The sequence below is a fragment of the Castor canadensis genome, chromosome 2 (genome assembly GCF_047511655.1).
Source record: "Castor canadensis chromosome 2, mCasCan1.hap1v2, whole genome shotgun sequence".
In the NCBI taxonomy this organism is placed as follows: domain Eukaryota; kingdom Metazoa; phylum Chordata; class Mammalia; order Rodentia; family Castoridae; genus Castor; species Castor canadensis.
The window spans coordinates 159,123,496-159,135,610 of record NC_133387.1 but is presented as its reverse complement, the minus strand read 5'-3'; the positions used below and the strand labels follow the sequence as shown (position 1 = coordinate 159,135,610).

The 12,115-nt window shown below is 43.6% G+C and overlaps 1 protein-coding gene across 4 annotated transcripts in view; it reads left to right on the top strand.

Moving 5' to 3' along the window:
* Positions 1-8,889: 8,889 nt before the first annotated feature.
* The window catches only part of Ints14 (integrator complex subunit 14), a 28,728-nt gene continuing 25,502 nt past the window's right edge, over positions 8,890-12,115 (top strand). The window contains exons 1-3 of one of the 4 annotated variants that reach the window (XM_074066237.1): positions 9,363-9,502; positions 10,167-10,466; positions 11,286-11,401. The gene's annotated coding sequence lies outside the window, so the exon portion shown is untranslated. Of the gene's footprint in view, positions 9,121-9,362; positions 9,574-10,166; positions 10,467-11,285; positions 11,402-12,115 lie in introns of those variants that run through there. The other 3 variants (XM_074066236.1, XM_020172877.2, XM_074066235.1) reach the window with 3 other exon arrangements.

Here is a 12,115-nt window from a genome sequence, read left to right as displayed (position 1 = left end):
CCAGTATGCTTCCCAGGCAGTGTGGTGGACACGGAAAATGGAACCAAAGACCTGGATGCCCAGCTCTGCTTACAAGCTCAACAGTGCCTCCTCTGTGAAATGGATGTGATAGCATGGGTTGATTAGGTAAAGGTGATCTCTGGATCATCTGGGGAAGGAAACTGAACATCAGAGGTCAAGGGAGACTTACTTTTTACTGTAGATCCTATTAGTTTAATCTTATCATGTTCATGTTATAATATTTTGAATTTAAATTTAATTTAATTGTGATAATAATGTCCATGTAAATAGCAATCATACTTAGGTCACAGGAGTTTGGAAACAGTAGATATACATAAGGTCTGTGAAAAGCATTTGACAGAATCAAGTGCTACATAGGGCTAGCTTTACACAGCATTCAAGAGGAAAGAACATGAAAGACCCTCAAAGAATTGCCATTTTATAAAGGGGATTATTGGTCCAAATAAATATTTATTAAGTTTCTAATTGATGTCCACAGATATTATAAAACAATAACTAGAAATGATTCAGCATGCATATGATAGTAATGTACTAGAACTGAGCTGAGTAATCTGTAGGCTCTGTGTGGGATAACTCCCTGTGTGAGACTTAAGGATCCTTGGAGAGGAGGTGACTTGTATAGAGGGCAGATATGACAGCTAGTGGACAGCCAGGCAGATGAGCCTCCTCATTCCTCAATCTTTCTAGTATATCACACTAATTAGGCGTACAAATTCAATTGTCTTATAAAGCAAAAAAAAAGAGGAATAAGCAAAAGAAGTAGATATGTGATCTTCCCTCCTTATTTCTATAATTTTCTTTCCTTATGTACCCCCCTCCCACCCACCCTGTCCCATGCCTTAAACTCAGCACCTTGTAGCAAGCCCACTGTGTCTCCTACAGAAATTTTGGAGGGTCTCTCTCCTTCTGGTGTGCCTCTGTAACACAGTTGAGCTTGCATCCTGGCTGATCCCTCCTACCTAAGCACATCATTTACCTTCAAATCTTGACATCTGTGTCTTCTCAGTTCTGGAAACCTGTCAGAATACAAAGTCTTGAAGAGTGATTCTAAAGTTGGACAACAAGGAATGCCCCATTCTCCTGCTCCCAACTCTGCCACGACAAAATCCTAATTCAAGGCAGGTCGAGTGTGAAGGGCATGTGGGGGAAGAATATCCAATCCTGGCTAATGCCTGCCTCCTCTAAGAAGCTTATCAGAGCATTGTACAAGTTCTGAGTCCCAGTGCTTCAGACCAAGCCTGAGGGGTGGACCTTCTGCTAGGGACACAGGTGGATTCTCTATGGACCCCCCAGAGTCAATGGGGGAGCTTCTCAAACCTGTTTCGAAGCTATGGGAATGAGAAGCTATTCAGGACTTCTGTGCTTAAGCCAAGGGAAGATTTGAGAAGATTCAGAAGACACTCTAAGGAAACCAAGGGAAAGTGCATGAGGCTTAAGAGATCAGAAGACCTTGGTTAGCACCTGGCTCCACTTGCTACTTGGTGATTCTAAATGTAATCTAAATGTAATGTGAGGATAATAATGCCTGTCCTATACCTATAGACAGGATGGATATGAGAACAAAAATTAAAATTGAGGGACTGTGAGGAAAATACTTTGCAAACTTTAAAGCATTTCATGCATGAAATATATTTTATTGGGCTTAAGGACATCTTTAGGGGATCAGGCTAAGACACTCCAAGGTTCCCAAAAAGTTGGCTCCTTGAGCCTCCTGCACCTTCTGTTCATGACTTGAAGTATTAGCTCCAAGTGGGGTCTCATGACCCTGTATCCAAGGTGGGCCTGGAAGCCAAATCAATCACTCAGCTCACTCTGCCTGATATTTACTGACTGTCTCCTCCTCCTCCTCTTTTCCCTGTTTCCTCCACAGCACACAGATGACATGCTGCTTTAATCTGAACAGCAGGCAGTGTCTCCCAGCCTCACCTCTACCCCGTGTCACCCTGAGTAGCCTGGAATAGTGTAAAGGTAACCCACCCCCTCTGATGAAGCTGACATCAGTGCCACCTCCAGGGGAAGAGCTAGTGTGATCTCTGTGTCCTGGAGTCACTGTGCCTGGGAGAAGCTGAGCTCTGCTAAGTACATAGCCTTGCCTTTTTGCTGCTGCTGTGGGCTGAACCAAATCCAGTTCCTTCCCTTCTCATGCCAACTCTTCAAAACTGTATTTGACCAAGAAAGGTGGGAGAAGGAACATAACTCATGATGTGGTATTAGGAGTGACTTTTTTCAGGAAAAAAAAATTCCTCTGTTTTTTACAATGTTATTTATTCAATATGGAAAACTTTGGAGAAGAGCAAATTCCCAGAAAAGAGGTTCCTTTCTCTCATATGCTCCTAGGTGTTACTAGTGAACTCTTCCTAGTATCTAACTCGCCTTACTTGATGGAGGTGAACCCAGTTCCTTCTGTCTTATTCTCCTGGAGTTGGGACTCATTTTTAAATTCAATAGGTGGTGTAATTGCTGCTAAACCAAGAGTGGAAGCATCATCTGCACTAGCCGTGTGAGTTTGACAAGTTATTTAACTTGTCAGTGTTAGGCCCCTGGCATTCTTGGGGTGGGCAGAAGGTCCCGAGACTAGCACTGAAACCAGATCCCCTGATTTATGACTGCTTGCCCAACTCCCCTGATTGATTCTCTGCTTGAAAAACACCTCAGGAACTTCCAGGTACTCACCTAGCCAGGCATGTCGACCTGTTCCATCTGGTGGTCACAGATAATCAAACCAGAAACTCTCTCCCTCCCCCATGGTTTGGACCCTCCCATAAAACACACTACTTATTTCAGCCAAGCTGCTGCTCCCTGATCTGGGGGCAGTAGGGCAGCCCTGCAGTCTGGATCCTGATAAATCTTTCTTTTCCACACGTGGCGTGGTCTTTATTCAGCAGTACCTTACAGTCAGGGCTATAAGTAGACCTCTCATCCTGTACAATGAGGATGATAATGACATTCATTACCTGCTTTTTAGGGTTATTGTGAAGATTAATTAAATTAATATGTAAAGTGTATTAACAGTGACTGGTATTGTTATTATTGGTATTATGGTTTTAGAGATTATAGGCCCCACTTGCTGCTATGGAGCCTACAGAGGCGTTAGAGGAGCCAGCGAGTTCTCACACATTCTGTTGTTACAACTCTACTGTGTATTCACTAGTGTGTTCACCTGATCAATGCCTGCATCTCTTACTGACTAGCAGGTGAGCTCCAAGAGGACAGGACTTTGCCTGTCTTATTTACCACTAAATCCCCAGAGCTCCAAACAATGCCTGCCACTCAATAAATTTATTTGTTGCTAAACTGAAAAAGCATGTCCCAGAAAGGGAGACTCTGAGATGGAGCTTGTGGGATTCAGGTAGGTAGAGTGGGGGATACCTACTCAAAAGGCTTATAGCCACCAGGCACCGGTGGCTCAGGCCTCTAATCCTAGCTACTCAGGAGGCAGAGCTCAGAAGAACCATGGTTTGAAGCTGGCCTGGACAAATAGCTTGTGAGATCCTATCTTGAAAATACCCACCACAAAAAAGGGTTGGTGCAGTGGCTCAAGTGGTAGAGAGCCTGCCTAGCAAGTGTGAGGTCCTGAGTACCCCAGTACCACACACACACGCACAAAAGGCTGATGGCCTTTCAGAGAGCAAATGGCTGAAGAAAGGCCAGCATTACTGAGGAGTGGAATCTGATCTGCTTTGTTCTACAAAGTTGCATGGTTTTATATTCTCACCTAGTACAGGGTAACAGGACAGGTGGGATGAACCTGACACAATAAAATAAGGGGCTGAGGAAGGCAGGGATTAGATGCTTAGTAGGACAGCAGAGAGGACTTTCCCACCTTCTATTAGAACAGAAGGAAAAGTGAATGAAACTTTTCATCTGATGGGGAGGGGTTGTGGGCAAGGAGGGTTTATTTCTGGACTTGTATCAGGAGTTAATGCCAGCTCTATAATTGCACAGTGGAAAGAGGACAAGATTTAGCAGGGCTTGCAAATCCACATGTCTTTAGGGCCCGGGTGAATAAAATAAGTTATACCAGCTCTGTTCAGAGTTGGTGGAGAGTGCCAAGGGCTGTATCTGCACAGAGAATGAATTCCTCACCAATAGGTATTCCAATGTCAAACCACTTAGAAATATGAAGAGGCAAACAAAATGGGTCTGGAGGTTAAATTTAATCTCTATGTACTACTCTGCAACCTTCAATAAAGTAACAAGCCTGAGCAGGAGCAAGAATCCTGAGGCTGCTTATCCTCAGGCTTTTCACTTATAAAACCAGGAAGGACAAGATTCCTCATGGGAATGCAGTTACAGTGAGAAAATCTGTGGGAAAGCACAGTGTCAGACTTCTTGTTTACTTTTTTTCTTTTGGCAGTACAAACCCTAGTTAACAGCCCCTAGGCAGGCGCTCTACCATTAGAGCCATGCCTCCAGCCCTTCTTGCATTGCTTATTTTTAATAATGATTTTTTTAATGGGATTGGGGTTTGAACTCAGGGCTTCATCCTTGCAAAGCAGGCACTCTACTGCTTGAGCCACACCTCCAGTCCACATTGGTTATTTTTGAGATATGGTCTTGTTTTATGCCCAGACTGGTTTGGGCTGTGATCCTTCTGTTTGTGCTCCCCTGTGTAGCCGGGATGACAGCCACAATACCACCTCACCCAGCCATTGGTCAAGATGGGGTCTCCCAAACTTTTTGCTCTGGCTGGTCTGAACCTCTTATCTTCCCAATCTTCACCTCCCAAGTAACTGGAATTACATGCTTGAGCCATTGTGCCCAGCTCCTTGTGTATATTGTTTTACTTTTTATATTATATTGTTTACAGGATTTTAAATGGCTGAACAGTAGCCATTAGTAGAAAAGAACAAAATAAGTTCCCAAATATCCCATGGGATATTCCAAGCCAGTGGCTGGAACCATAGTTATATGCAGGGAGGTGCAGGCAGTGGGACTTCAGATTGAAGGCAGCTCGGGGTTTTGCCCTCACAATCAGGTACCCATCCAAAAGGGCCTGAGCCATGGAGAATAGGTTAGACAGGGGAGATCAGGAGGTATCAGTGTGGCTGGGCAGAAGTCCATACAGAACCAGTACACAATTCCCCTCCAAGAACATGAGAAACAGCCCAATTAGTGATTCTCACCATAACAAACCTGATATTACAAGGAATGATGACTGAGGAATGGTGCGAAACCATTTTTTTTTCTTTTTTTTGCCTACTAGTTGACAAAGACAAAGAAATTTAAATACCCGGTGATATTGAAGATAGTGGTAAGAAAGTGTAAATTGGGTACATGAACCCAAGTGACCTTGTTAAACTGTAAAATTGGGGACTGTAAGTTCCCAATTCTTCACTGGCTTCCCACTTCTGTTAGATTAAAAGACCCTAGAATGCTTCACAAGGCCCATTCCAACATGGTTTGTAGTAGCAAAAACTGAAATCTAACTTTCAATAGAAAACTGGCTAAATAAACAATGGCACATTCTCTCAATAGTCAATTATGTATAACAAGTTAAAAGGAACGCAGCTGATGCTTGATATATTAATTAACTAAGAATAATAAAGCAGAGCATGGTGGCTCATGTTTGTATTCCTAGCTACTTGGGAGGTAAAGATCAAGAGAATCATGGTTTAAGCCCAGACTGGGCAAAAAGTTCAAGAAACCCCAACTCAGCTAATAAAAGCTGGCCATGGTGGCATGCACCTGTCATCCAGCTACTTGGGAAGTGTACATAGGGGAGCATAGTCCAGACTAGTCTGGGCATAAACGTGATACCCTAAATCCCAAAAATAACTAAAGCAAAGGGGTTGGGGATGTGGCTTAAGTGGCAGAACAAGCCAAGGCCCTAAATTCAACCCTCAGCACTGCAAACAAACAAACAAAAAATAGAAACAAGGTGCTGAACAGAAAGTATAATGTTATTATACTTAGTTAGCTAGAAAGTATTATATATAATAGTTTGTATTGTGTAGTACATCTCAATATACACACATACATACGTACATGGGGACAATTTTGTAAGTATTATGTAAGAATGGCAGTAATTCTGTCTCCATTAGTCACAGAATGAACAAACCAAGCAATTCTCAGGTATTTCACTTCTCCATGCCAGCAGCTGCTGAAGGCAGGGAGAGGCAAATGGTTACTTCTAAGAAAAGAAATGTTTATTTTTCCAGTTTATTTTACATTTTTCCTGGTAGACAAAATTTACTTTTATAATTTAAAAAAGCTAGTTTTGTTTTATTTTGCTTTATCTACTTTCCCATTGCCCCCAAGGTTTAAGAGGGTAATTGATGAGCCTGGCAAGACAGCTGGGGGCTGAGATCATGAGCAGCCTTTAAAATTTAGACTTTATGACCCCCTTCTGAAGAAGGAGGAAGTTCAGTCCTACAGAAATAGAGTATCTACCAATTTTCTCTGCTTTTCCCTTTGACCCTCCCTCCCCCAACAATCTCCCTTCCTGCCGATCTTTTTTCCAGTGTCACATGCTAGACACTGGGGGTCCAGTGGTGGATAAGGCTCACTCCTGCTTACAGAGCAGAGAAGTTAATTGGAATTGGAAATGTGTAAAAGCGTTTCTTTGTGCAGTGAATCCTCCCGTTACTTTAGAATAGAAAGAAGCTTTGTCATTTTCTCAAATACTCTAGAAAAACTGAAAGAGGATTGAGAGAAATTTTTTAAAAAGGGTCACAGTTTCTTCATTAAACACACTGCAAGGAAAAACAGATAAGGGAAAAATCTATACACTAAAAGTCTTTAGAAATTTATCAATATATTTTAATGTTTGAATCTTACTTGGGTCATGATTCAACACCCAAAGTGTAAAAAGAGCAAAATTTTTTGATGCTCATGAGACAACTGAATATTTGAAAGCTGACTGGATACTCGATGATACTAGGGATTTATTATTAATTACTTTAAATTTGATGATGATATTTTAATTATGCCTTTTAAAAGTTCTTCTCTTTTAGCCATACATGCCAAAATACTTACAGACAAAATGCTATGCTATGTAGGATCTGCGTCAAAATAATATGTTGTGGAGAAGAGAGTAGAAGTGTAAATAAAACAAGACTGAAGATCGAGTTGACAGTAGAAACTGGGTGAAGGGTACATGGGCCTCTATTATCTATTCCCCTATCTTTGTGTGTGTTTGAAAATTTCCATGATAAGTTTTCTAGCAGAGAGAAGGGTCATATCTATGATTTCTTTGGATTTCTACTTTGCTGAAAGTAATGAAATGGAGAGGAGGGAATGATAGGCAGAAGGGCTACCCTGGAGCTTCGACATGTGATTTGGAAGAGGACAGGGTCCAGGCTAGAGAGGGCAAGAAGAAAATGCAGGAAAAAAGGATAGCTCAGGACTGTGAATGGAGAAGTGGGCCCACTGCTTTCCTCTTGTACTTTGGCCTTTTCTTTCCTTACTACTCACCCTTCATCTTTGTAGCTGAAAAATCATCATGGGAACTTAGTGAGAAGTCTTAGGTACTGAGTCATGAAATTCCAATTCAGTCTGCAGGACAGGGGAATCTGCAATTTCAATGCATGCTCTAGGAGAACTGGATATCTGGACCTCCTGTGTGCCCCAGTGCCAAATCCCTGTGAGTGACTTGGTATTTCTGTCATCAACCGTTACTTTGCTAGATAAAGACCAAACCATTCTGCCTTTCAAAACCTCTGTGACAGCAGTCCACTGTTTCAAGACAGGAAAAAACAAAGCAGATGGGAGATTATGCACAGGAAGCTATTTATGGATTTTCTTTAATGTGTCTGTGGCAACATCCAGGTGCTGCAGGTCTCCAGCAGGGAAAAGAAATTTGTCAGTCAGAGATGACTTAAAAGGCATCACTTTTAAGACCCTCTAACCCTTTGTGCTGATGTGCTCTGATTTATCGTCACTGAAAAACTTTCTGATTTTTAATGAGGCTCCAGTGAGAAGGAAAAATTTTTAAAAAACCCAAACACTTAATGGTTGCCATGAGTGGCAATGGTTCTTTTGATAGTTCTACCTTCTATTGTCAATTTTAATAAATTGATCTTTTGCTTCCCAAGTCTCCAGAAAGAAAGTTACTCAGATCCGATCACCCATCAAGATCCGATCACCCATCAGATCATCCATTAGCCACGAGCAAAGTTAAGTTTTAGGAATTAAGTTTAAACTTGAAAGCAATGAATTAGACCATAGATCTGAGCTAAAATCCCCGGGCTAAGTCACCTCACGGTAGAGGTGGTGACAATACTGTTGGCTGCATCCCTCTCAATGCAGGAAGATAGAAATTATGGCAAAGCAATCAGGCCACAGCCTTATTTACCTAATGTCAGTACCTGCTCAAGCACAGCAAGGTCTTGAGAGAGGAAGACCAGCCAGGTTGAGGAAAGAAGTTTTGAAGCAAACAAGGAGCCATCTGCAGGTCCTGGGCCCTTGAAGCTGACAAAGCTATTCCCACAGCCTGACCCACCTTTCTCTGCCACCTCTGATATAAAGAGGAAGCAGGAAAGGACTACAAGCAGCTGGACCTGCACTGTCCCACAGAACAAGCTGTGAAAAGTCAGCCTGAGTTGTTTTGGTTCTAGGCACTTTTCTTCCTTGCCTCATACAGTGTCCCACAGCTAAAAGAAAAAGAAGCAAATGCCCGAGGCCTTTAGAGGGCTTCTGTTCCCACTTGTAACCGATGTGATACAGCATTGCTCTTTGAACTCAGGCGCCTGCTGGCATTCATTCAAGCCTCCCTCTAGCCGATGTGCTCCCTACATGGGTACAAAGTCATCTCTTGTCCACCCCCCACCCCCGCCCCCTTCCAGCCTCACTGGGGCACAGACTACAGTGGGGACACCAGGTGGCCACAGAAACAGGCAGGAGCCAAAGCCGCCCTACAGGAAAGCCTAAGTGCACACCCCTCAGCAGTGACCTTGGCCAGGAAAGCGGGAACTAAGCCACCCCTTTGCTTCCCCCAAAGATGGGGGAGAGAGAGAACTGAGCACGAGGGCTGAGTAGACCAAGTCGTTAAGTCTTCAGTCTTCTGAGCTCAACTGCGTTCAGTTCAGCTAAGAAAAAAGCAGGAGCGCTCCTCAGCCAGGAAGCATACTTTAAAAAGAGTAGGAGGATTCCGTCCAGGTGAGTGACAGGACAGAGTGGAAAAGAGTCACACACTGCGCTGGTCCGCAAGGCGGAGGGCGGAGGTAAACGGGAGAAGAGCCCGAGAATGGGCAGTACAGGGGGAGACAGCGCGGGAAGGGACAGAGACAGCCAGGACTCAGCCAAGCCGGGGAGTGTCCAAAGCGGGGGTGTCCGCCCCGCCCCCGCGGAGAGGCGCGGAAGAGGAGCGCGCCCTCTAGCGTCCCTGCAGAACCACAGCCCGGCGCCTTATCCTCGAAGTCCCGCCCAGCCCGCTCGCGGCGCTGCCCGGTTCCCTTTCTTCGCGCGGCCCTGTAGTTCCGGTCGTGGCGCCCGGGCGGAAAGTTTAAGCGGACGGACTGTGGCCCGAGATAGGCTCCGGGTGAGTGGGGAGGCCGCGGGCCGCGGCTGCATTTCGTTGAGTGTTGGGGGCTCCCGGCGAAGGGATCAGGTGTAAGGAACATTCGGACCCCTCTGGGGCCCTCCTCCCCCGGCCTCCCCTAGCCCTGCGACCCGGAGTCTCCAGCTCCGCGTAGACAGCGCGATTTCGTCCCCTGCCTGGGCCCTTCTGTCCCTTTTTGCATGAGAGACTTCCACATTTCACATGTTTTGGGCTGCGATCCAAATGCGAGAATTGTGTATTTCCAGGGTAGACGTTTAGAGATGAAGTCGTCTCTGAAGTCCTAGGGGCTCAGCAGGGCAGGGCAGCTGACCGCGAAGCCGAGGACTATGCGAGGGTTTAGAAATTTAAACGGACCACTCTTTGGGAGGGAAACTCCTGAGAATCATTTTTTTGTGGACGACCTTATTACCTCCTCCAGGGACTTTGCGTTTAAGGCAAAGTCAGGTGGCTAAGATGTATTCTCAGGAGTAAATGCTTCTTGAGAAACAAAAGTCCTAGTTGTCTGCAGCGTGGTTTGTCTATGGCACCGATGGGAAAGTGTGGGGGAGGGGGCTGCGTGGGAAAATTTGAGGGTTGGAGTCAACCCAAGTGAGGAGTAGTACATCGTGGGTGGGGTTTTTAATTTAATTTAATTTTTAACTAGGCCTAAGTTTCTTCAGTGAACCATCCTTCAAGAACATTCAGTTCCCTCTTTGACTCCTGTGCTTACAACCTGAGTACGAAATTGGTTTCCTGCAACCGTGCTACTGTTGCGGAGGTGCATTTGGAGTGGACACAAATGTATGCGTCAGGAGAAAACGCCAGCTCCGGAGGTGTCTTGAGAGAAGGCAAGACTGACAGCTGTAGTCATCCATTCCAGTGTTAACAGCAGATTTCATGGACTGGATGTGTTTTCTCAGACCTGATCTAAGTCTTTGTAAACTGTCTCCCATTCTTCTAAGAGGTGAGGGCAGTACTCCCCATGTTCTGCAACTTTTAAAAAACATGAAGTCCTCCATGCATGAATGGGTCTGGGCAAAGGTGTGGAGATCCCTGGTGTCTCTCTGCTTGCATGAGGATGAGAGGAGGAAATGTGTTTCTGGTGTTCAGGGTTAAAATTTATAATGTTTTGCTATCTGGTGACTAGGGATAGTTCATAAATCATAATCAGATATTTGTTAGGCACCTGCTGAATGCCAGTTATCGTGGTAAGTTCTGAGGAGACATTGGTGGGCAAAATCTGACATGGGACTGCAGGGCTTCACACTTGCAAAGCAGGCGCTCTACTTGAACTGTACCTCCAGTCCATTTTGCTCTGGGTATTTTGGAGATAGGATCTCTCAAACTGTTCCCCTGGGGTGACCTCTGATTGCAGTCCTCCTGATCTGAGATTCCCAAGTAGCTAGGATTACAAAGGTGAGCCATTGGTGCCCAGTTTGTGGGCACAATTTTAACACATTTAATTACCTAGCTTTCCAGTCCACAGCAAATCAGAAAAAGAGAATGATTATAGAGAATTGCTGAGAAAAATGCAATGCATGCTGATGCTCTAAAACTTAATTATAAAGGGAAAGCACCCAAACAGAAACCAACAGCCTGGATCCCTTGAGTATAAGGCAGTGTTTCTATGTGTGTTCTACACAATGCTTGTTCTATGAGACCTCAACAGTAATTATGTAGAAAAGGATTAAGTGGGAAATACAGAATTAGTAAATTAAACTGGATGCTTTGCTGTGAAACTTCGAAGAATCTCTAATAAGATTTGAACTTATTTTTCTTCCAGCATCCCTCCAGAACAGTGTTTTGTAACATACGCTTGGGGAACTGCTGATGGAAAGAGGAATATCAGGGTAGCAGCAGTGCTGGGCAGTATTGACATTTAAAGTGGTGCTTAAGAAGGTGACTTACATTTAGCACACAGTGTTTAATGAGGCAGAGGAGACACATTTAAATTTTTCTGTCAAAATAGTTAAATATTTTAGACTTTTAAGGATTCTGAAAAAGTAATTCATTTCTCTGGTTTAACTGTATTGATACTGGATACGGGAGACATTAATATATTTGAAAAATACCTACTGTCATTGTTGGTAAAAAAGTCTTTTCCTGTTTGACCTGAGTTCCTAATTCCTATTTATAATATGTTTCCGTGAAACAATATGTTCTGAGTTCCCAACAGCCTGCTTACCTTTGGAATTTTACAATAGCACATATTGTAGTTGGCCATTGTACTAATAAGCAGTCTGGCCATTGTTAAATGTTTTGAAGTTAATTCCAAAAAATAAATTTCATATAACTTGTTTTATATTTACCAAATCTTCTGTAATTGTGTACAGTATATACAATGTGACTTTTTGAAGTTGTAAGCAGTATATACATATAGTCCTGTGACCTGCTTTCCTTACCTGTCATATAAATGTTTCTTATATCTGTATCATTTATTTAATATTTTATTGTGTCAACAGACTATAGTTTAATAATAGAGATGCAGCAAGCTGTATCCCCATGAACGGGTCTATGTATCTGTGAATTTTATTTATTTTTTTTTTTGGCACTACTGGTGTTTGAATTCAGGGCTTCACACTGGCACTAATACTGCTGTATTGATAAGGATAC